General features: G+C 46.8%; 1 long non-coding RNA gene across 1 annotated transcript in view; it reads right to left on the bottom strand.

Annotated features, from left to right (window-relative positions):
• The window catches only part of LOC132535010 (uncharacterized), a 124,625-nt gene that overhangs the window by 19,775 nt on the left and 79,692 nt on the right, over nucleotides 1-25,158 (bottom strand). The window contains exon 3 of the long non-coding RNA XR_009546793.1: nucleotides 14,891-14,988. This is a non-coding gene — a long non-coding RNA (uncharacterized LOC132535010). The remainder of the gene's footprint in view (nucleotides 1-14,890; nucleotides 14,989-25,158) is intronic.

Raw genomic sequence — 25,158 nt, 5'->3', positions numbered from 1 at the left:
GAGGATTAACCTGTCTGGATTTTGTGTGTTTGGGGAGGGGTGAGGTCCAAATACAGTACTTAGGCAAAGCAGATGTTGTGTTTGTTATAGTCCTCTCCCTATCACCCCATGATAGAAAGAGAGGGAGAGGGAGAGGGAGAAGAGAGGGAGAGGAGAGGGAGAGGGAGAGGGAGAGGGAGAGGGAGAGGGAGAGGGAGAGGGAGAAGATCTGGTTTCCAAGAGAATTTGGCCACTTACACCACCAGTGTGACTGAGTCTACATTCTGGATTGCAAACACTGTCTCCTCCCCGAGGTGGTGTTGTTGCCCCCTCTTCCCTGCTGTCTCTAGGAGCTTCATACCCTCCTCCCAGCAGGCCTGAGAGTCTTGAAGTGGGGCTGTAGAGGGGGTGGGACAAGTCCTGTTTGCTCCTTCCTTGTCTCACCGCTGAGAGCCAGTCCTCAGGAGACTACCGCCACTGCACACTGAGGGTGTCCCTGTATTCCAAGGGGTCCCAGCCCTAGGGATTGAAGGGAGTTGGAAAGTGAGAGCAGGTGGTTTGGAACTTATGTGGGAGCCCAGGATACCTATAGCCATTACTGTTTTCTCTTTTGCCAACCCCTCTAGAACCTGCAGCTCTGTGTGAGTACCAGGAGGGGACTCCCCCCACCCCCCACGGCTGGTGACACGCTGCTCCACCCAGGTGAACAAATGCTCAGTGCTGGCAGACAGGCAACAGTGTTGGGAGCAGGGCCGCAGACAGCAAGTCAATCCAGCTGCCTCCTCACTTGGTAAATTCCCCTGCCATTTCCCCTGGATACCTTGAGTTTGACCTTGGTGCAGGAGCAAAGTCCTTTCTTTGTCTCCTAATAAACAGCCTCAGCGACTGCTGGCCTCCAGCTGTTCCTTGAGGCCCTTTGGTCCCCTCCCCCCCAACCCCCCAACCCTCCACCCCACCCCCTCACCCTGTAGGCTCTTTCTCCCCATGAAGTCTCATTAGCTGCCGGCTGAGGCCAGGGCTGGGCTCTGGCAGGCCACTTCTCTCCTTATTAACACAATCATTTCTGTCTGTTGTGACTTCTTTTGGAAACCTGCCTGCACAGGAGGCCACTGGACAACTGGGCCTTGTGTCCTCTGTGGCCTGGGCATTCCTCCCCTGGGGTCACCAGTGTGCAGTGGCTGTGGGGATTAGGGGTGACATGGGTCTTGCAGGCAGCAATGGATGAATCAGATACAGGCAAGGTGGGCCTTTCCAAGCCTCTTTTCAGGGCTTCTTAGGATTTTTGCCCACTGGATACCTATAAGCTCGAGTGACTCAGAAGAGCTGTCTCTGGATCCACAATACTTGACACAGCCAGTATGTTTCACATCAGGCCTCATCATTCTGGCATCAATTCTCACTGTGAGATTAAAAACTACTCCTGGATGGAGAGCACAACTTACACTAGAGTTACCAGTTTGGTGTTTAGACCATTCCATCAATGCTGTGAGTAGGTGGGTTGCTCTGGAAACTTTGAAAGAGGCCTTGTTTCATCCTGGATCTCTGAATCTTGAGCTCCCCCCTCCCTTTTGTTGTACTTGTTGTTTATCATTGTCTTATTATTGTTGTCATTGTTGTTGGACAAGACAGAGAGAAATGGAGAGAGGAGGAGAAGACAGAGAGGGAGAGAGAAAAATAGTCACCTGCAGACCTACTTTACTGCCTGTGAAGTGACCCCCCTGCAGGTGGGGAGCTGGGGGCTTGAACCGGGAACCTTAAGCCTCTCCATTACACTTTGCGCCATGTGCACTTAACTGGCTGTGCTACTGCCTTGCCCCTGAATCTTGAGCTTTTCATCCGTATAATGGAGAAGGAAAACTGGGTGGTGGTGCACCCAGTAGAGTGCACATACTGCTATGCTCAAGGACCCTGGTTCAGACCCCCAGTCACCACCTTCAGGGGGAAGCTTCATATGTAGTGAAGCAGTGCTATAGGTGTCTCTCTCTCTCTCTCCCTTCCTTCCTTCCTTTTTTTTTTTTTACAAAAGATATTTTATTTATTTATTAATGAGAAAGATAGGAGAGATATAAAGAACCAAAGAACCAGACTGGTACATGTGCTGCCAGGGACTGAACTCAGGACCTCATGCTTGAGAATCCAATGCTTTATCCACTGCACCACCTCCTGGACCACTCTCGCTTTCTTTCTTTTTTTTTAATTTTTTTAAAAATATTTTTTATTTATTATTTATTCCCTTTTGTTGCCCTCATTGTTTTATTGTTGTAGTTATGATTGATGTCGTTGTTGTTGGATAGGACAGCGAGAAATGGAGAGAGGAGGGGAAGACAAAGAGGAGGAGAGAAAGACAGACACCTGCAGACCTGCTTCACCGCTTGTGAAGCAATTCCCCTGCAGGTGGGGAGCCGGGGGCTCTAACCGGGATCCTTCAGCCAGTCCTTGTGCTTTGCGCCACCTGTGCCCAACCCACTGCGCTACCGCGGACTCCTTCTCTCTTCCTTTCTATCTCCCTCTTTCCTCTCAGTTTCTGTCTCTATCAAAAACAAAATATTTTTAAAAGAAGAGAAGAATTTTTTTATAAGGGGGGGGGTCTGTTCCTAAATCCAGCTAGTGGGTCTGGGGCTGGGAAATAGCTCTCCACTGGTAGAAAGAACATCAGTCTTTTATACCTGAGGTTCCTGGTTCAATTCTCCATGTCACATGTGCAGGAATGGTGCTCTGGCTTGTCTCTCTTTCCATCTCATGTGAAGCTCTCTTATTTATAATAAATGAGTGATTTTTTTTAACCCAGCTCTTGGTTCTCCCATTCCCCATATCCACTACCTGTAAAATCCTCTTTTAGAAGGAGGGGCCCTTGCAAAATTTGAGCAAAACCTGCCTCCATTGCAATGTCAAATGGCAATAAATGAGCATTTGCTCCTCTTCACCAAAAGTGATGTGACAGTGTTTGACCATGGCACCCTCTCAGAAGCCCCCCTTGTGAAAGACCCTCCAGGCTAGGCCAAGCTCTCAGCTGCATCCTGGGCCTTGAAAGATGCCAGATCTGGCCAGGCATATTGGCTCTCATTTTGAGACCATAGGTGTCCTTGGACCTCTTGTCAGCTCTGCTGTGTCCAGATGTTGCCTTCTGGAAATGCCTGATGAGGCTACTTGAGGCTCTAGATCATGAACTTAGCCAGCTTTAGGGTGGGCTTAGCCCAAGGGAGGTTCCATCATGCATAGTAGTGGCTCCAAGGAATAAAGCTTCCCACCTCTCCTCTGAGGCTGTCCACCAGTATCTCAGGCAAAGATATTTTGGCCCAGGGGCTCACACATGTATGATTCCACCACTCCTGGGATGACTTTTTTTTTTCTTTTTGTTATGACCCACTTTCTACAAAAAAATGTATTTTATTAGTGATTTAATAGTAATTTACAAGATTATAAATGAATACACCACTCCTACTTCTTCTAGCGTTTGCCCTTCTTCTGTAGCCAGTCAACAGCGTCAGGTTGAGCCTGATGTAAAGTTTCGAGACCTCCTTTGAATCTGGAGAGGTGGCAGTCGCTGACTATGTGGGTCATAGTCTGTCTGTAGCCGCAGGGGCAGTTCGGGTCCTACTACCAAAGTTCTATTCCCTCACCCCTCTCCAGTGGCTATAGTTCTGGTTGGACTATATATATATTTTTTTTTCTTCAAATTCATATATTTTAATTCTCTATATTCTACTTGTAAGTGAAATAATCTGAGATAATTTAGTCTTTTTATTTCAGATAGAGAAAGATCAGGGGCTAGGTGGTGGCACACCTGGGTAAGCAGTGCATACACTACAGTATACAAGGACCCAGGTTCAAGCCCCTGGTCCCCAGCTGCAGTGGGGACCAGGGGGTGGGTGAAGTAGAGCTGCAGGCCTCTGTCTGTCTCTCTCCCTCTTCCCATCTCAATTTCTCTCTATCTCTATCTAATAATAAGTAAATAAAAATTTAAAGAGAGAGAGAGAACCTTCCCCTGGTACCATCTATGATGCTCCCATGTTTGTGTCAGGGCTCAAACTCAGGACATCAGAACTGTAAAATTACACACTCTACCAGGTAAATTAGTTCCTGCCCTGAAAGCCAAGTTTTCTGACTCTACCCTGCCTACTTAGGGCACCAGGAGGTGTGGCAAGAGAGGCCCATTGCAAGGTCATCTCTGAGCAGGTCAGTGTCACTCTGAAATGAGAAGATCCTGTCTTCCCTTCCAACCATTTCATTCCTCCTTTCACTTCATGCTATTTGTTTCCCTTTCACTCTCCTATCCTCTTCTCCAGACTATCTAAGGGCTCAGCTCTGCAAGTGGGTGAGGGCCAGGCAGCCAGAACCTAGAGGCACTGGGGCCAGCAGGGAAGAAGCAGCCATTGCTTTCACTAGACACCCACCTCTGGCCCGTCTCCCTGTCCTGTTCTCAGAATTGAGAGGAACACCTACATACCATCTCAGTCATTTCCTCCTGGTCCTCCTGGTTCTGAGGCCCACTGGAGGGCAAGTCTTGCCAAAGTTGTTCTGTGAGCAGAATATTTGTAACGGATAAAAGGCCTTTTATCTAGTGTCCATACAATCTATTCATCCTGCTTCCTATCAGCTCTTCAGTTCTTTCCTCAGAAAAGGGGCCTGTACCACAGAACAGCAGGAAGGGAGGAAGTGGGATTAGGATGAGTGTACAGTGTCACCAAGGGTGGGATTAGGACCTTCATTATGTGGGATGAGGACCACGCCTGTCCTTTCCCCAATCCCAGAGCACACACTGCAGTCTCCCTGGGCTGGCAGAGAACAGGGCAGGATGGCAGCAGCCACCCCTGCACCCATTGCCTGGCCCTGGCAGCACAGCTTCCTCTGCCTCCTCTCTCTCTCTCTCTCTCTCTCTTTCTCCTTCTCCCTTTATGACAGAGTCCTCAGCCTGAGTGGAAGCCCCTACAGATTTATATGGTGCTATTTACTGGCCCTCTGCCAATTAGTGACACTTTGAAACTCCCTTATATGACGCACTGCTGCTCTGACAATAAACAAGTCATTAGCTGGGTCGGAGGGCAGCTTCCAGCTGGTTTTGATTCATTGTTTCTTAACAGACTCAAGAGGCTCATTAGGACACAGGGTCCCCAGTCCAATGCCCAGGAAACCCCCCAAACTGGAGGTAGATGGAGCTACTGTGCACCCAGGCACTGGTGCACTGAATCATCTGCCTTTCCCTCTCATCCCCCATGAGGCTTGTTACCCCACCACTGGAGGGGATACTCATTGCAACCATGGCCCCTTCTCTTTCTTGAGAGCCAGGATCTCATCTGGGGTGATACTCATGGAAGGGCATCAGGAAGGAGGCTGAGTTGAAAGGGGGAGATATGGGTGCTGTGGGAAGGTGAGGCAAGAGGGAGACAGAGACCCCAGTGTCTATGCAGCTTGGGGAAGGGGAAGCCTGGGGGACCCCTGGATGGAAGCCTGACAATTTCCTCCAGTGTGTGGCTTTACTTTGCACCTTCAAAGGCTGAGGGGTGGGCGAGTGAAACAGCTCACTTGAATAGTGTGCTGCTTTGCCATGAATGCAACTTAGGCTGAGCCCAGCCCACACTGCAGTGGAGGAAGCTTTGGTGCTGCTGTGGTCTCTCTAAATTAAAAAAAAAAAAAAAAGGCTGAGAGTCTCTTGGAAACAGCCTAGACCACCTCTCTGTCTCTGCTTTAAAGGCGGGGAATTAGACCCTCTAGAAAGGTGAAAGCAGGTTTCCCACATTCACCCAGCTCAAAAGTCCTTGAGATCAGACTAGAATGAGCTTTTACACTTGGACACTTGGTTTATTTCTCCTTATGACTGTACCACCTCCTGCAAAGGAACCAATCTCCTGGGAGAACAGGTCAGTGCTTATGCTTCTACCTGTTATACCTCCACCTCTGATCACCTAGCATGCCTCTCTGGAGAGAAAATTCTGCATAAGCTAAGGGGATTCTACATGGGTGCCTGGAGGACCAGGCATGACAGAAGAAGCAAAAGTGAATTAAACAGATTTGCTGGGAAGTACACAGTTTGTTTGCAGAAGTTTGTGAACTAGAATGCCAGGTTCAGTGACAGAGTCAGTAGTAGGCAAGACACACACACACACACACACACACACACACACACACACACACACACACACACACACCCCATATGCTTAGTCTCATAGGTGCTACCACTACACTATCTCCCTAGCCCCAGCTTAGTCTAAAATGTCAAGGTCCACAAACTGATACCCTTATCAGGGTGGCCTGGCAGACATCAGATTGGATGCAGCTCTAGATGCTATGGTTCTGCTGCCAACATGGGGGCAGGTGATCATTGCTAGTTCCCAAGAGCTGAATTATAATACAGCTAAAAGCAAAGTCTCTGTAAAAACTGGGACCTACTTTGAGTCTGTGTTTGCCTTGTTGAGTTAGGTGGGATTCCTGCAGACAATATATGGTTGGGATGTGTTTTCCTATCCATCTATTCCTACTCTGTGCCTTTTAATAGGTGAATTCAGGCCATTGATATTTATTGATATTATAGAATGAAGATACGTTAATGCCATTATTCTAAAATTTTAGAGTATTCTGGTATATACCATGTTTATGATGATGTGAAAGGATGGAAAACTTACCATACAAGCCAATGGACCACAAAAAAGGGCAGGAAAAGCTTTTTTCAATCTGACACAATAGACCTTAAAATAAATAAAATTTAAAAAGATAGGGATGGACATTACTTAATGCTTAGAGAATCAATCAATCAAGAGGTCTTAATGATTATTAACATCTATGAACCCAATGAGAGGGCATCTAAATAAATCAAACATCTACTGGAAGGGCTACAGCAATATATTAATAGCAACATAGTAATAGTAGGGAATTTCAATGCCATTTAGATGTTAGACCAGAAACTATCAAATACTTAGAGGAAAATATTGGCAGAACTCTTTTCCATCTAAATTTTAAAGGCATCTTTAAAGAAACGAATCCAATTACAAAAAAATAGTTGAACAATAAACACACAGCAGAACTTGGACTGGGTCTGGTGCACTGCACCAAAGTAAAGGACTCTGGGGTAGTGGGGGAGGGTTCAGGTCCTGGAACATGGTGGCAGAAGAGGATCTAGATGGGGGTTGAATTGTTATGTGGGGAACTGAGAAATGTGAACAGGGGTAGATGGCATAATGTTTATGCAAAGAGACTTATTCCTGAGGTTCCAAAGTCTCAGGTTCATGATGAATTTACCTTCTTTACCTCATATTGGATGGAGCTTGAAATTATCATGTTAAGTGAGATAAATTAGAAACAAAAGGATGAATGAATATGGGATGATCTCACTCATAGACAGAAGTTGAAAAACAAGAACAGAAGGGAAAACTCTAAGCAGAACTTGGACTGGAGATGGTGTATTGCACCAAAATAAAAGACTCTGGGATGGGGGGAGGGTTCAGGTCCTGAAACATGACGGCAGAGGAGGACCTAGTGGGGGTTGTATTGTTATGTGGGAATGTTATGTATGTACAAAATTTTACTGTTGACTGTAAACCATTAATCCACTAATAAAGAAATAATAATTAAAAAAAGCAAAAAACTGGGACCCAACCAGGGATATACTACCAGAGAAATAAGGACTAGAAAAATACCATTTCTAGCTTTAGGGTAGTAACAATTAAGTTTGTCCTTACTGGATTCTGACTAGAAAATGTTGGGGCTGGATATTAGGAGATAGCATAGTGGTTTTGCACAAAGACTTTTGTACCTGAGGTACCAAAAGTCCCAGGTTCAGCCCCTAGCACTGCTAGAAGCCAGAGGTTAGTAGTGCTGTGGAAAAGCAAAACAAAACACAAGCGATCAAACTTTAGAAACCAGAAAACGTTGGGGCCAAGAAGACAACATATTCAGTAGGGCTCACACTCTGCCATACTAAAGTCCCTGCCACCACATGGGAGCACCAGGCACATGAGAAACTTTAAAGAGTAGACCTGTGGTGTCTTCTCTCTGACTGTGCCTATCCAAAATTGAAAGGGGGAGGAGAAGAATGATAGAATCACACAGGGTGAAATCCCAGTAGCAAAGGAAAAGTGTTGAGGCCAGGGGAGATAGCACAGCAGTAGAGCAAAGGCCTTGCACACATGAGACCTCAGGTTTGATCCCTGGCACAGCATAGGCCAGAACTAAGAAGGATGCTATTCTGTTCATGTCCTGTCTCTCTTTTTCTCTCTCTCATTAAAAAAAAAAAAAAATCTTGGGAGTCAGGCAGTAGTGCAGCAGGTTAAGCGCACATGGTGTGAAGTGCAAGGACCAGTGTAAGGATCCTGGTTCCAGCCCCCGGCTCCCCACCTGCAGGGGAGTCGCTTCACAGGTGGTGAAGCAGATCTGCAGGTGTCTATCTTTCTCTTCCCCTCTCTGTCTTCCCCTCCTCTCTCCATTTCTGTCTGTCCTAACAATGATGACATCATCATCAACAACAACAACTACAACAACAATAAAAACAACAAAAGGAAAAATAAATAATAAAAAAAAATCTTAAAGGAACAAGTATCCAGTGAGAAACAGAAACACTGGGTCCAAGCCATATGTGGCACTACAGACTGACTATCCACAGCTGGAATTCCCAATCTAAGATTAATGTAAAAATAGGTCTCAGACCAGTAAAACTCATGGAGTATCAGAAGAAGGAAGTGTAGGACTATTCTGTAGGAATGTGCCTGCAGCAACAGCATTCTCACAGCACAATTTAATCTCCTTTGAAGTTGCAGGAACAGTACAAAAAAACTGCAAACTACCTGAGGCAATGACATACCACTAGACAAAGTCAGGTGACAGAAAGTTAGTTTAGCATTTTGATCACATAAAATAACACCACAATCTGAAAAATTAAAAAATATTACTTTAAAATGATTAAAGGAGGGAGTCAGCCAGTAGTAGCACAGCGGATTATGCGCATGTGGCACAAATTACAAGGACCCGCATAAGGATCCTGGTTCGAGCCCCCAGCTCCCCACCTGCAGAGGAGTTGCTTCACAAGCGGTGAAGCAAGTCTGCAGGTGTCTATCTTTCTCTCCCTCTCTCTGTCTTTCCCTCCTCTCTCCATTTCTCTCTGTCCTATCTAATGATGATGACATCAATAACAACAACAATAGTAACTATAACAACAACAAAATAAAAACAGCAAGGGCAACAAAAAGGGAAAATAAATAACTAAATTTTAAAAATGATTAAAGGGAGGGGGTGCTAAGCAGTGGTACATTGCATCCTGTACCATATGCAAGGACCCAGGTTCAAGCCCCTGGTCCCCACCTGGAGAGGAAAAATTTCAAGAGTAGTGAAGAAGTGCTTCGGGTGTCTTTACATCTTTATCTCCCTCAATTTCTCTTTGTCCTATAAAATTATATATTAAATTAAAAATAAATACTAAAAACTTTAAAAAGAAATCTTAAAAAATGATTTAAAAAAATGGAAAAATTATAAACCTTAGGAAAAGAGAGGCCCTCTCTCCATCTGCAGGAGGGAAGCTCCACTAGAGGTGAAGCAGTGATGCAGCTGTCTTCCTTCCTTCCTTTCTTTCATTCTTCTTTCTTTCTTCCTTCCTTTCTTTCTTTCTTTCTTTCTTTCTGTCTCCCTCTCTAACTCCTCTTCCCCTGTCAGGTTCTTTCTGTCTTATCAAATAAATAAATAAATAAATAAATAGTAAAAGAGAGCCCCCCCATGTGTCAGAAAATGTATTGTAAACCATTAACCTTTTAATAAAGTGATTTGGAAAAGAGAGGCTATTTTTAACTCTTTAAAAATAGAAAATATGGAGTTGGGCGGTAGCGCATGTTAAGCACACATGGTACCAAGCACAAGGACTGGCGTAAGTAACCAGATTCGAACCTCAGCTCCCCATCTGCAGGGGAATCACTTCACAAGTGGTGAAGCAGGTCTGCAGGTGTCTTTCTTTCCTCTTCTCTTGTTTTCCCCTCCTCTCTCCATTTCTTTCTGTCCTATCCAACAATAATGACATCAACAAAAACAACAACAAAAGGGAAAATAAATATTAAAAATAAGAAATAGAAAATATTAAAATTAAAAAATATTGTTAACTCTTTAAAAAATCAAATAGAACTTCTAGAAATGAAAACAGTCATTGAAACATAAGCTGGATGTGTAAAACATCAGATTAGACAAAGCTAAGCAAAGGGTTTGTGAACTGAAAGAGCAAAGGAAATTATGAGAGGGGTGAATAACACAGCAGTAGAGTGCAGGACTTGTACACTGAGAGCTCCAGGTCTGATTACTGGCATCAGAGCTGAGCAGTGGTCTTGTTTTCTCTCTCATAAAAATAAATACATATTTTGCTATCTGGGAGATGCCTCCGTGGTAGAGTTCAAGACATGCCTGCATGAGGTTCTGTGTTCAATTCCTGGCACTGTGTATGCCAGAGGGATACTCTAGTTTGCTCTCTTTCATTGGATGGATGGATGGAATATAAATATAGTTGTAATGAGGGCAGGATACAGAGAGAAACATACAAAAGAAGAGAGACCAGAGCATTGCTTTACTCTGGCTTATGTTGGTGCTGGGTATTGAATCAGGGATCTCAGAGCCTCAGTCATGAAAGAAAGTCTTTTGCACAACCATTATGTTTTCTTCCCTGCCCTTGGATGGATGGGTCTAAAAAAGGAAGGAAGGAAAGAAGGAAGGAAGGAAGGAAGGAAGGAAGGAAGAAAGGAAAAGAATGAATGAACGAAAGAAAAAATGAGTAGGAGGGGGCTGGGTAGTGGTGTACTGGGTTAAGTGCACATAGTATGAAACACAAAGACCTGTGCAAGGATCCCAACTCAAGTCCCTGGTTCCCCACCTGCAGAGGGGTAGCATCACAAGCCAGTGAAGCAGGTCAACGATGTCTTTCTCCCTCTCTATCTTAACTTCTTCTCTCAATTTCTCTCTATCCTACTCCCCCCCCCAAAAAAAAAAAGAAAATATGAGAAGTAAGCTAAGAGGAAAGGAAGAGTAAAACAAGAGGGTCCACATGACCCTAAGAAATAGTTGCACTGGGAGAAGCACAGAGAATGAAGGAATGGTAACATTCCATTTTTCCAGAGTTGGTGGAAGGCATTTATCCTATGCTTGAAGAAATATTGGAAGTTCTAAGGAGGATACATAAAAGTGAATCCACACAGATATTTAGAGTGAAACTGTGTTTAGAGATACACAGTTACTGTATGAGGAACTATACAAAAAAGAAGGGTTAATCTTGTCCAGGAGAATTTGAGAAAGTTCATGAAAAATGGAGGCTCAGAGGCTCGAAGGCCAAGTAGAATTTAAGAGGCAAAGACAGTGGTGATGGTGAGGTTGGTGAGGCAGATATAAGAAAAAGAAGGCAAATATGCAATTCCTGCCTAGTCAGACTAGTTTCTAAGTGGGTTTTGACACAATTTGTTTTGAATTAAGTGACAAAGGCTCTGGATACCTATCTGCTAATGAGAGGTTTCCAGGGCCCCTCCCTTGCTCTAGGCAAACCTAGTCTCTGTTCTTCCTGTCTGGGCCCAAGTTCTGTACCTGGATCCCTGTGACACCATGGTGCCTGGGAAGGCCTGGGGTTCTGCTCATCTTCCGGAGATTGCTCATAGCCACATGGCCTCCCACTGCCTATGGGGTAGACTTGAAAGAGGACTGACCCACCTTCCGCCTCTTTCCCTGGGGTCCTGTGGGGCAGACACAACCCCTGCTCTGAGCCGCTGGTCAGAGGGGCTCACCCTGCTGCATCTGTGCCTTATTAGCAGTGCCCGTGGCTTCAGAGAAGACCAGCCGGGCCCAGGTAATTGGCTCATGAAAGCTGCCTGTCGTTGGAGAGGAGGAAGGGACTGCCGGGGGAAGGGGAGAGGGCTTAATGGGAAGCAAATGCCCGGGGAGAGCCCTCCCCCATTCATGCCATTAGCATTCCTCAGACACCTGCAGGCACTTGGCCCAGGATGGGATGTGCTGGCTCCTCAGGCATGAAGTTTGGTTCCAATTAAGGAGGCAAGGAGGGGAGGGGTGACTGTGAGGCAAAGGACCCCTTTCTTGTCTCTTTTGAGAGCTAAGTTGCCATTTTATTTGGGAGTTGTCAAATTCTGCTTCACTTTCTGGCTGCTTAGGGTGTCCTGGAAAAAGCTGGGCTTTGGGGTTGGAGGCATCTGGTTCTGGGTCCCTTTTCAGGTTTTGCCACCATAGAAGAAGCATCTCAACCTCCTGCTCCACAAGAACCCAGAGGGACTAATAGATACTACATAGGTTTTGAACTGTGAAGAGTAAATAAGGCAGGGAGCAGGGAGATAGTTGGAGCCCTGGCACCACACAGGAGCACCATGGATAGCATGGGGGAAGCTCCACAGATGGTAGAGAAATGGGTGCTGTGGTGCCTGTTTTTTTTTTTTTTTGTCTCTCCCTCCACCACCACCCCCAGTCCCTGAAAAAATTTGGCCCAGGAGCAGTGAAATTGTGCATGCCCAAGATCCCCCCCACCTCTCTCTCTCACACACACACACACATATACACACACACATACACACACAGGAGGGGGGACAAATATGACAGACGAGCTGGGGAGACAGAATAATGATAATGCAAAAAGACATCCATGAAGTGCTAGTTAGTAGCATACCTAGTTGAACACATAGGCCCGGGGTTCAAGTCCCAGTCCCCACCTGCAAGTTTCTTGAGTACTGAAGCAGTGATGCAGGTCTTGTTTTCTTTCTCTCTAAGGTTTTCTTCTTTTAAACTTTTTTATTAATTTTATTTATTGGATAGAGATAGCCAGAAATTGAGAGGAAGGGAGAGATAGGGAAAGAGATATAGAGAGATGCCTGCAGCCCTGCTTTACCACTTGCAAAGCTTTCCCCCTGCAGGTGGAGACTGGGGGCTTTGAACTTGGGTCTTGGCACATTGTAACATGCACTCAATCAGGTGTACTACCACTAGGCCCCTAAATATATTTATTTATTTATTTATTTATTTATTTATGGATAGCAACAGAAACTGAGGGTGGAGGGGGAGAAAGATAAGGAGAGAGACAGAGGGACATCTGCAATCCTGCTTCACTGCTTGTGAAGCTTTCTCCCTGCAGGTAGGGACCAGGGGCTTGAATCCGGGTCCTTGCACATTGTAATGTGAGCACTTAACCAGGTGCACCACTGCCTGACCCCACCCCAGATGTCTCTCTCTGTTTTCCCCTCTCCTGAAAAAAAGAAGGAAGGAAGGAAGGAAGGAAGGAAGGAAGGAAGGAAGGAAGGGAGGGAGGGAGGGAGGAAGGAAGAAGGAAAGAAAGGGAGGATAGATAGCAAATGGTTACGCAAACAGACTCTCATGCCTGAGGCTCCAAAGTCCCAGGTTCAATCCCTGGCACCACCATAAGCCAGGGCTGAGCAGTGCTCTGGTTAAAAATAAATAAATAAGTAAATAATAAAAAGAAAGAAAAGGAAAGACATTCATGTCTGAGGTTCAAAGGACCGAACCCAGGTTCAATCTCTGGTACCACCATAAGCCAGAGCTGAGCAGTGCTCTGGTAAAAATAAAAATGGGCAGACCATCATAGGGTGCCCGGAAGAGAGCTTATTATAGAAAGGGCATTTAGAAAGCATTTATTTCCTTGGTGCTGGGGAGGAAGAGAGCTCAGTGGGTAGAGTGCCCCAGTTTGATCCCTGGTGCTGCATACCAAGAAAGACAAAACAGAAAAATAGAATATCATAAATGGCAGGGCTCTGGTCTCTCTCCTCTCTCATTTAGAGAATAATATGCATTGCCTCTATACCCAGGTTAGAAATACCTTTATGGGTAGAGTAGTGTCTTGCCCGCTAGCAAAGTAGACTATTAAATGAGCGTGTGAACACCATCACGCTGAGCTCTCACACCCCACACATAAAGAGGCCAGGAAGTTGGAGATGCCAGGAAGGAAAAAGAGGCTCTGCAGAGCGGTGAATCAAGCCTGGGAGCAGCAAGTGGCTGAGCCCCTCCAGGCCCTCCTTGGAATCTTGGGAGACTCTGGGTTCCTCTTACAGGAGGGAACAGGCTGGGAGGAGCACCCTGCAGAAGGACCCTTCCCATCCGTGGCAAGGAGGGTGCTTTTTCTCTGGGTGCCCCCAGAATCAGGCTGACCTGTAGCTGGAGGAGCATGACAAGGCAGTGGCTCCCCTCCAGCCATGAAGTCCTCTCTGGCCAGGGCTCCTGTCCACCTGTTCCCCAGCTGTTGCTGAAGGGGCTTGGGTCCACCCAGCATCTTCCACGCATCTTGAATCTGTCCTCCCTCTGTGCCAAACATCTGTAGAGTGGCTTGACCGGCTGGCCATTTTTTTTCCTGTTTGTCTTGGGTGTGACACAATCTCCATTCTTCACTTAAATGACTCTGCTCTTCATTATTATTCTCTCAACCACTCTGTTTATTTGCTCCCCCGCCCCCTTCAGCCCCTACCACTTTCCCTCTCTTCTCCCAGACTGACTGGGGACCGTGCCAGCCCTCCTAGCTTCCCTTCCTCCCCAAGTCCTGGTCTTCTCTGGCCTCCCAGGGCCCGGTGCTCCCTACTGGGAGCCTCACACAAACCAGATGTGGCTTCCTCCTCCTCTTCCTCCTTGCCTGACTCGCCAAGGGCTGCAGGAGAAAAGGGGGAGGAGAGGCTCCCCACACACACATCCTGCACACCCATCTGCTTCCCTGCTCTGCAGCCCACGCCAGGAAGGGTGGAGAGCCATGCGTGACCATGTGCTCAGTGCCAGCGGTGAAGGGCGTGGGCAACGCCGGCAAGAATTGGATCCCTGGGGACCTCGTTTCCATTTGAAGCAGAGCTGCCCTGGTAGGCTTTGGATACCATCCATGACATTAAGTATCCCAGACTCTTCAACCCTGGGTTGTGTCAAAACTAAATATTGCCCAACCTGCAGTGTTTTACAACTGGTCAGTACTTACAGGTGATGACAGGTCACCCTCCCATAGTCCTGGGATACAAGGTGGTTAGCTCCTGGTGATAGAAGGGTCTAGACCTCTGGATTCACTCAGCTAAAGACCTAGCAAAGATATTAAATGAAGCCTGGTTGGATTGAAGGGTAACCACTTAGTTTAAAAATAGCAAAGTGCAAGGACCGCATAAGGATCCCGGTTCAAGCCACTGGCTCCCCATCTGTAGAGGAGTTGCTTCACAGGCAGGGAAGCAGGTCTGCAGGTGTCTATCTTTCTCTCTCCCTCTCTGTCTTCCCCTCCTCTCTCCATTTCTCTCTGTCCTATCCAACAATGATGACATCAATAACAATATCAATAACAACAACAATAATAACTACAACAACAATAAAAAACAAAAAAGGCAACAAGAGGGAAAATATATAAATATATAAAATATATATGGAGTGGGGTTCTGGGTGGTAACTCAGCAGATAAAGTACATTCTTTTCTTCTTTTTTAATTTTTAATTTCTTTGTTGGGGGATTAATGGTTTACAGTAGATAGTAAAATACAGTAGCTTGTATATGTGTAACATTTCTTAGTTTCCACATAACAGAGTACACTCTTTGCAAGCACAGGTATGATCCTTGCCATTGAAGTTATCCGAGTGGTACAGCTCTGGTTTCTCAATGAGTAAATAAATGGAAAAATAGATACATCAATCCCCCTACCACCATCCAAAACACCTCCTCCCCTCCAAACTGGGACCTGTCTCTCTCTACCTGGCCCTCTTCTAACACAGCAATGAAACTCTTTTGACAAAAAAAGAACAAAGTTCGGGCCCCTTGGATGGCCTGGGACTCACTCTCCTCTGTATCTGAAATCATTTTTAACTATGGCAGCGGGAGAGTGGAATTCAGCCTCTGGGGATGTCTACGGTCATCCTGCCCTAAACACTCCTCATCTCAACTTCCGGGGTTTGTTTTTAAAAAGTGGTTAAGCTCTCACCTTGTGCAGAGTGTTGGACACTCTGAGGGACAGGGATACAGAACACACTGAGGATGGGCTGATCAGCAAAGGGGAGAATGTGACAGACTTAAGACTCTATACATCAAAGAGTTCACTCAAGGTCCAAGCCAATTTTGAGTGCTGAATCTACAAAATGGGCAGTGGGTAGCCTGGGAGGTAGTACAGTAGACAAAGCATTGGACTCTCAAGCATGAGGTACTGAGCTCAGTCTCAAGCATCACATATACCAGAGTGATGCCCAGGTCTCCTTCTCCTCCTTCTCTCTCATAAACAAACAAGCAAACAAACAAATCTTTAAAAAAAACATGCAGTGAAACTCTTTAAAAAATATTTGTTTATTTATTCCCTTTTGTTTCCCTTGTTCATTGTTGTAGTTATTATTATTGTTGTTATTGATGTCGTCATTGTTGGATAGGACAGAGAGAAATGGAGAGAAGAGGGGAAGACAGAGAGGGGGAGAGAAAGATACATACCTGCAGACCTGCTTCACAAACTTGTGAAATGACTCTGGTGGGGAGCCAGAGGCTTGAAATGGGATCCTTTCGCTGGTCCGTGTGCTTTGTGCCACGTGCGTTTAACATGCTGTGCTACCACCACCCAACTCCCTTAAATAAATAAATATTAAAAAAGAGAGAGGGAGAGAAAGAAAGATATTCACGAGTATGAACACAGTTACCAGGGTTGTTTCCAAACCCTGTGCTAAAAAGTCAGTGGCTTTCTGGAAAATCTACCCATAAAAGTGTTCGAGCAAGTTCAACCTGCAGGAGAGAAGTTTTAGGAGTAGTGAAGTAGGTCTGCAGGAATCTATCTTTCTCTCATTCTCTCTCTCTCCCCCTCTCCTCTCAGTTTCTCTCTGTTCCATCTAATAAAATATAGAAAGGAAGGTGGGGGGAGAGGACACTGGGAACAGTGGACTTGTGCCAGCACTGAGCCCCAGCAGTATACTTGGTACAATTTAAAAAAAAAAATTAAAAAGCAGACCCATCCATTATGCCTGGGATCCATGTTGCAATACAACCCTAGCCGTTCTGCTTTAGGGAAGCTGCAGTGGGAACCTTGCGACCCTGGAGGATCTAGTCCAGTTTGGTCAGGAGGAAGAGATGGAGGGCAGGACAGTCCCAATCCTAGAGCTAGTATCTGTCCCCCAGTCCCCACCCCCATTCCAGCTCACTGTCCTTTTAGCTTGCTGGGCCATTTTTGGCACAATTCACTTTCTGTGGCAGGTGCCTTATGAACATGGGGGCAGAGTGAATTGACAGATGTGAAGCAGGGGGACAGGGAAGGGAAGAAAGGACACACACGTGCATGTGTGTGTGTGTGCTGCACTCTCAACTAGGAGACTGAGGACTCTTGGAAGGTGAGAGACAGGACCCCCCAAAGGTGGGACTATTTTAAAGCTGCAAGTGCCTTAAGAGTGGGGCCTCTCTGGGGGTGGAAATTCCACAAAAAGGTGGCCAAAACCATCCGGGAGCTCCCCAGGTCAAAGGTTACCATACAAAGGGTCCAAATGTCAAGGCAAAGCTCTCATGGAGTCAAAATACTGACTTGTTTTGTTAGGAACTTTGTTTATTTGTTTGTTTTGGCCAGAGGTTTAGTCTGAACATGAAAATGACTTCCATCTGCTGATGAATGGATCTGTTTCTCCCCAGTAATCTCTTCAAAAGATGTGTTAGTTACCTATACTGAGGAGCCATAGGTGGGGAGACAGGAAGTGGGCTCCTCACGGCCTTGAGTGACAGAAGGGACACGGGAAAAGGAAGGAGATATGGATAGACAGAGAGCCCCTTGGAAAACAGGGCCCACCTGCTGTGTCTGGGCAGAGCAGCCGGGAGAGGGACATTGCTCTCTCAGGCTGTGTGAGCTGTACTTTCACAGTACACACACACACGCACACACATACACACACACACACACACACACACACACACACACACACACACACACCCCAATGTGGAGGAAGCCATTTCACTCTTCCCTCAGGTGACAGGGAGGAAGAAATGGCTCAACGCTGCAGGAGAACTAAAGAAATGGGCCTAGAGTGTATTGACCCAGCTGCTCACTGCACAACTCCAGGAGGCACCAGTCACAGAATGCTTTAGAGTCTGGTGACACATGGCCTGCTCTTGAGAGTGTGGTTGCTTACTTACTCTGCCTGCTTATGGGCAGAAAGGGCTAGTCAGTGCAGATGAGGCAGGGAGAATGGAAGAAAGAAGGGATGGGGAGGAAAGAAGGATGAAAGGGAAGCAGAGATGGAAGAAAGGAAGGAGGGAAGAAAGAAAGGAAAGAGGGAAAGAAGGAAGGAGGGAAGGGAGAAGGGAAAGAAGGAAAGAAGGAAGAAAGGAGAGAAGAAAGGAAGAAGGAAGGAAAGACAGTTGAAAGGAAGGAAGGGCAGCCCAGGAAGTGGTGCAGTGGTTAGAGTGTTGGACTCCCAAACATGAGGTCCTGACTTTGATCCCTGGCATTGTATATGCCAGAGTGATGCCCTGGTTCTCTCTCTCCTCTCTCATGTTAATAGATAAAATAGAAAGGAAGGAAGAAAAAAAGGCAGGAAGGTGAGAAGGCGGGCAGGCAGGTTTTCCCTGAATGCCTGGTGCTTGTCAGCCCAGGATGTGCACTGAGGTGGGCAGCAGAGAGAGAGAAGGCGGAGGGAGCACAGTAGGGCTGGGACTGGAGAGAGAAGCCGCCAGAGGAGGGCCTGTCCCTTGAAAGCTACTATTGTTTGAGGCCTCTGCTCGGAGAAAGAGCTTGTTAGAGAGGGCCAGGCTGGAGACAAGCCACTCTCAGAGAGCCAGTGAACCGTGCGAAATGACTTAAACTAACATCCCTGACTGCACTGGGCCAGGACCCAGGAGTCAGGGCCGCGCTCATCAGAAATTCATAGAAGGTGCCCCGCGGCTCAGCTTTCTCTGGCTGCCTTGTTCATTGAGCGGTTTTTTCTTTCCAGTCCTGCGGCTCTGAAAGGGAGACAGGGGCTGCCTGGTGGGGAAGATCAAGTGGCCTTTGAAAACCTCTCTCGGAGTTTATTAAACCCTGGGGGCTGGGGCAAGCCAACCTGGAGGCCTTGACAGACCTTGACCCACCCCCTGAGCTCCCCATGGGGAACCCGGCCCATTCTTAGGTCCCAAACTGGCAGTCTGTGAGAGGAAAGGGGTGCAGGGGAGCAGGATCTCTGACAGAGTACACACTATTTTCTTCAGAAGACAGGGGAGAATGTGAGGGTGAGAGCCTGGGCCAGAGTAGAGGGCTTTCACCCCAGAAAAGACACTGGCTTTCTCGTTGGCCCCACAGGGCACCCCCTGCTTCCTTGCAGGAGCCCCTCACACCTCACCCTCTGCTGAGTGTTTGTGTGAAAGGTACACAGAGCAAAGCAGGAAGCTGGGAGGGTCCCAGGGCTGGATCCCAGCTCAGTGACCAAGTAAGGGCAAGAATGAGGTTTCTCAGAGGGAGTGGATTTCCCAGCTCCAGAAACTCTCTGAGAGAGAGAGGAGAGAGATCACACCTGAGGGCGCTCAGTGTGCACCCCACAGCTCCAGAGGGGCTGATCTGCACAGAGCCAGGGCTCTAGAGCAGCAGCTAAAGTAAACACACCACACAGAAAAGTGCTCTGTGAACTGCCAAGCTCAAGGTCAATGGCAAAGGTGGATAAATGCACTTGTTTCACAAATGCTAGAGAAGGCCTCCTGGGGTACAAAGTGAAGGGTGTATTATGAGGGGTGGGAGACTCTAGGTGGTCAGTTCTGGAACCATCATTTACATTCCAATTATTTTAAAAGATTTAATTACTAAAGAGAGAGAGAGGAAGAGAGAACCAGAGTGATGCTCTGGCACATGACTTGCCAGGGATAGAGCTCATGCGTGCAAGTCAGGAACTCTACTGCTGTGCTACCTCCCAAGCCACAACATTCCAGCTCTTCCAGTCTGAGAGTATAACAATCCCTGCCCTGGGCACAAGCAGAAGTGGTGAAATTTGTGCTGCTTCTCCCATTACTGAATCAAATGAAAAAAAAAGCAAAATCATGACCCCTAAGGGACTGGTTTGACCCATAGGCCCTAGAGGGAGGAGGCAACTGAAAATCAATAAATTGGGCCGAAGGTAATAGTAATTCTCAGCACTCTGCTTGCAGGAATTATTTTGCATGAAACAGTTAATATACAAAAGCTGAATTTGAAAAGCAAAAGGACTTGCGTCTGAGTAAAATTAGACTGAGAGAATTTAAATTAAACATGACCAAGCTAATTGCACAATCCTTTTGGCAGCAGTGTTGTGCTTACACACCTTCATATACACTACTGCTACCCTGACCTGTGTCCTCAAACACTCTGGCTCCTTGCTCCCAAGCAGTCAAGGGCCACTTGTTAGTCTTTCTCTTTCTCTCTCTTTCTCTTTCTTTCTTTCTTTCTTTCTTTCTTTCTTTCTTTCTTTCTTTCTTTCTTCCTTTCTTCCTCCTTCCTTCCTTCCTTCCTTCCTCCCTCCCTCCCTCCCTTCCTTGCTCTGTCTTTCATTCATTCTTTCTTCCCCCCACCCCATTCTTCCTGAGATGAGAAGACAGAGAGGCAGAGAGAATGAAAGACACCACAGCTCCAGTGTTTTCTTCAATGTGGTAGTGGCTAGGCTCAAGCTTGGGTTACATACATGGCAAAACAACACAGTTATTTTGTCAACTTGTCTTTCTTTCTTAACACACACACACACACACACACACACACACACACACACACACACACACGGCAGGGGGAAATAGCATATGGTTATGCAAAGAGACTCTCATGCCTAAGGCTCCAACGTCCCAGTCCCATGTTCATTCCCCTGCAGCACCATAAATGAGAGCTAAGCAGTGCTCTAGGAATATATAAATATATGAGAGAAAGCAAAGCACTGCTCAGCTCTGGCCTATAATAGTACTAGGGATTGAGCCTGGGGCTCAGGCATGTAAGTCTTGTCTTCTAAGGTTGAGCTGTCTCCCTGCCTCTTTATTTATTGGTTTATTTGATTTATTTATGTATTTACTGAGAGAAAGAACCAAATCATTACTCTAGCACATATGGTGGTAGGGCTCAAACTTGGGACCTCCAACTTGCAAGTTCTGTGCACTGCCACTAAGCCACACTTGGTTTCTAGATGTACCACCCGCTGGTTCTCTTCTGCATTCTCTGCTCCTGTCCACTCCACTCCTGGAAATGCCTTTCTCCTTAACCTTCTCTCCTCCAGTTCACTTGAAGAATGTTCAAAGAAGCCCATTTCTTCCCAGGACTATTCCAGGGCTGAAGAGAGGAAAGCTACTTTGCCCCCAATATTTCAGCCCATCCTCCCTTGCTTAACACAAAACCACCAGCAGATCATGCTGGGCAACATGCCAGGGCTGGTTTATTTCATTTTGGGGTGTTGAGTTCTGGTATCTTCCTGATTTATTTTGCTATCTGTGTGTCCTCTGCACTTATCCACATAAGCTCTGCTGTGCAGCCCCACAGGCAGGCACTTAATAAAGAAAGTGCCCTGAGAAAAAAATAAGCAGAGAAGGCTAGATGACGGCTGCATGTGCAGCAGCCAAGCAGGGACGTGCGTTTGAGGTTCTGTCTCCTGATGGGGAGCTCTGGGTTTCTGTGAGGTGAACTTCCCAGCTTCCATTCTAGTCTCCATATCCTGGCTGGGGGTCAGGGAACCTGACTTTGCTCATAGCCCACTCCTTACCTCCCCATGGCTTCCTCCCCCAAAGACAGCAAGCAAAGGGACTGGCTGCCGCCCTGTGATTGTCAACTAATTCAGTGGGAAGGAAACATTAAACACTCCAAACCCTGCTTATTGGAGCTGGGTAAACTCAGCGCACCACAGTTTACTTTGCTGTCAGAAATCTCTTAGCTTACCACAGAGCAGAACCCCCCAAGAACCTTGCGCCTCAACCATTCCACCCCTCCTTGCTCCCTGTTTAGTGGAGAAGGCACATACCTTGCTTTCTTTTGGACTCTGGACCCTTTCTCCCCAATATTTCAGCCCATTCTGGAGTCCCTTTCTGCTCTTTGCCCCCCTCCCAAATCCCAATTCTGGCTCCTTATTGCTCCCCTCCCCCATCCTGTCTCTTTCTACCCAACGCTGGAGCCTTTCTAAATCCCCTCTCAGACTTGGTGTCTGTTAGCAGCTGAGAGCCAGAGAAGCACCCCTCTTAGAGCGGAAAGATGGAGCATGGGGAGGGGTGGAGGGGAGAGGGGCTCCAGGCACTTTTCGAGAGAGAGAGAGAGAGAGAGAGAGAGAGAGAGAGAGAGGAGCCGGAGTCAGCCCTTTCTTTCCCTCCTCAGTCCATGCAGCTCATGAGCCTTTGATTTAAGAGGGGTGTGAGCTCAGGCAAAGGTGTAGAAATGGAATCAGGACCGGAGGAACATGCAGGTTGCAGAATCTATGAAGTCCAGTGCATGGACAGCAGCCTGGGTTGGTGCCCTCAGGAGCTGGGAGTTTCATAGATTTGGGACCTGCCTTTGCCGAACTGAACTCAAATGTTCCTCAACACGACAGCTTCGGCCGCCCTGTGGCCTCCCCTGCCCCCACCTTGTCGAAGAAATTTGCAGCCTGAGCCAAGGTTTTCTATTTGGCTCCTCTTAGAAGTGCAAACCTCGCAGGCTTGAGATGAAACATATGCTGCTCTGGAATGTGGCGATTAGCCAAGGGAGCGCTCAAAGGCCCCTGCAGAATTTGCAGCCATCTGCCTGGGGCTGAGCTGGGGGTGTGTAACAGACCATTTGGGGCCAGGAGGGAGCTGGGGGTGGAGGGGTGGGGGGTGGGGTGGGGAGGTTGGTGGTGGCGGGCTGCTGAAGGTACCTTCTTTCTCTCTACCCCACTTAGGCCCAGTGCCTTGCTCAACACTCAGTGGATCTCAATGTCCTGTACTTCCTTCCCTAGGGAGACCCAGAGCCAGGCTCAGGCTCCCAGGCCAGGGGCCCAGGCTGCTGGCTTCCAAATCAACAGGTGCTGATTAGTATGGCATTTTTGAATATTCTCTGAATGCTATTCATTTCCTGCCAAAAGACACAAACAATCTCCCCTGCCTCTACCCTCTTGCCCTTGGAACCCACATTTTTCAACCTATCCCTCCAACTCTATGGCATGAATTGTTGTCCATGCTCTCATGAGCCCATAGCTGACACCCTGCTATAGCTTCCTATCCCCAAAAGGCCTGATGGCCCAGATGGAAAAAGTCCCTCTTGGATGAGCCATGGCCCTGGGCCTGTTCTCAGACTCTAGGAAGCTTCTTGAAATGGGTATTCCTGACCCCTACTCACTAGGAAGGCCTTCCCTAGACTTTCCCAAAGATTGCACAGCCAGGCTAGGAGACTCTGGTGAGGACCAATCACCAGAGAGAGACTGCTGGCCTCTCCAGAGCTGTGAGTCAAAGATCTTTGTGCAGGATGCTTCTGGGAAATTGAGGAGGTAGGGTGGGGAGGAGATAAGCTTAGGGAATTCTTAAGGATTTGGAAGGACCCTGGGATTATTTAACTCATCACAGTTCACTCATTTATTTATTTATTATTATTATTACTATTATGTATATATATTTTACCACTATTTTTGGTTATTTCTGGGGCATAGTGCCTACACTCCACTGCTCCAGGTGATCATTTTATTTCCTTCCTTTGTCTTTGAGAGAGGGTGAGAGACAGAGAGAGAGACATAGAGAAGGGGAGACATCTATAGCACTGCTCCACTGCTTGTGAAGCTTCCCCTAAGCAGGTGCAGACCAGGAACTTGAGCTTGGGTCTTTGTGCATAGTGACATGTGCGTTCTACCAGGTATGCCACCACCTGGCCTCTCAATTACTGGACTGTCAGAAAATTCATGATGTATTTTTCTCTTTTTTACTTTATTAATTAATTAATTATTTATTTATTTATCATTGGATAGAGACAGAGAGAAATTGAGAAGAGAGGAGAGGGAGAGAGGGACAGAGAAAGACACCTGCAGCCCTGCTTCACCACTTGTGAAGCTTTCCCCTGCAGGTGGGGACCAAGGGCTTAAACCTGGGTCCTTATGCACTATAATGTGTGCACTCAACTAAGTGCATCACAGCCTGACCTCATGATGTACATTTTTTTGGTTTTTAATTGTTTTAATTGAACATTTTTTAAATATTTATTTATTTATTCCCTTTTGTTGCCCTTGTTGTTTTTATTGTTGTTGTAGTTATTATTGTTGTTGTCATTGTTGGATAGGACAGAGAGAAATGGAGAGAGGAGGGGAAGACAGAGAAGGGGAGAGAAAGATAGACATCTGCAGACCTGCTTCACTCCCTGTGAAGTGATTCCTCTGCAGGTGGGGAGCCAGGAGCTCGAACCGGGATCCTCATGCCAGTCCTTGCGCTTTGCACCATGTGCACTTAACACGTTGTGCTACTACCCAACCCCCTGTTTTTATTTTTTTAATCTTTATTTATTTGATAGAGACATCCAGAAATTGAGAGGAAGGGGGAGATAGAAAGAGGAGACAGAGAGACACCTGTAGCAGTGTTTCACCACTTGTGAAGCTTTACCGCTGCAGGTGGGGACGAGGGGCTTGAACCCAGGTCCTTGAGCACTGTAACATGTGCACTCAACCTGGTGTACCAACACCCGGCCCCTCCCATGATGTCTTTTTTTTTCTTTTTTTGCCCTCCCCCCCCCCCCCCCCCCCGCTTATCGCTGGGGCTTGGTGCCTGCACTATGAATCCACTGCTTCTGGAAGCCATCCCCCCCTTATTTTGTTGCCCTTGTTGTTGCAGTTATTATTGTTGTTCTTATTGCTATTGCTGTTGGATAGAAAAGAGAGAAATCGAGAGAGGAGGGGAAGACAAAGAGGGAGAGAGAAAGATAGACACCTGCAGACCTGCTTCACCACTTGTGAAGTGACTCCCCTGCTGGTGGGGAGCCAGGGGCTGGAACTGGGATCCTTGAGCCAGTCCTTGCTTTTTGCGCCACATGTGCTTAACCCACTGCGCTACAGCCTGTCCCCCACCCCCAAAATGTATTTTTCTATGTAGGATTTGTACCATGTGTTCTTTTTGTTAGTCACAGCTAATTCAATAGGGGCTAGATGCTCAAAGTCAGTCTTGGCTGGACATTAGCAATTCAACTCTACTCTCACAAGAGTTTGGAAAAAAAAAAAAAAAAGCACAGGCTCTGCAGCTATTTAGTTGTAGGGAACTAAACTAAAATCTCATGTTTAATGAAGACTTAAATTAGGACCCTGTGATGAAGCCACAGACACACCAAAATGATGACCCAGAGCAGCTGAGACAGAAGACAGTGGA

This window comes from Erinaceus europaeus, chromosome 20, assembly GCF_950295315.1.
Source record: "Erinaceus europaeus chromosome 20, mEriEur2.1, whole genome shotgun sequence".
Taxonomy (NCBI): Eukaryota; Metazoa; Chordata; class Mammalia; order Eulipotyphla; family Erinaceidae; genus Erinaceus; species Erinaceus europaeus.
The sequence above is the reverse complement of the archived record's forward strand: the minus strand, read 5'-3'. Positions and strand labels throughout refer to the sequence as shown.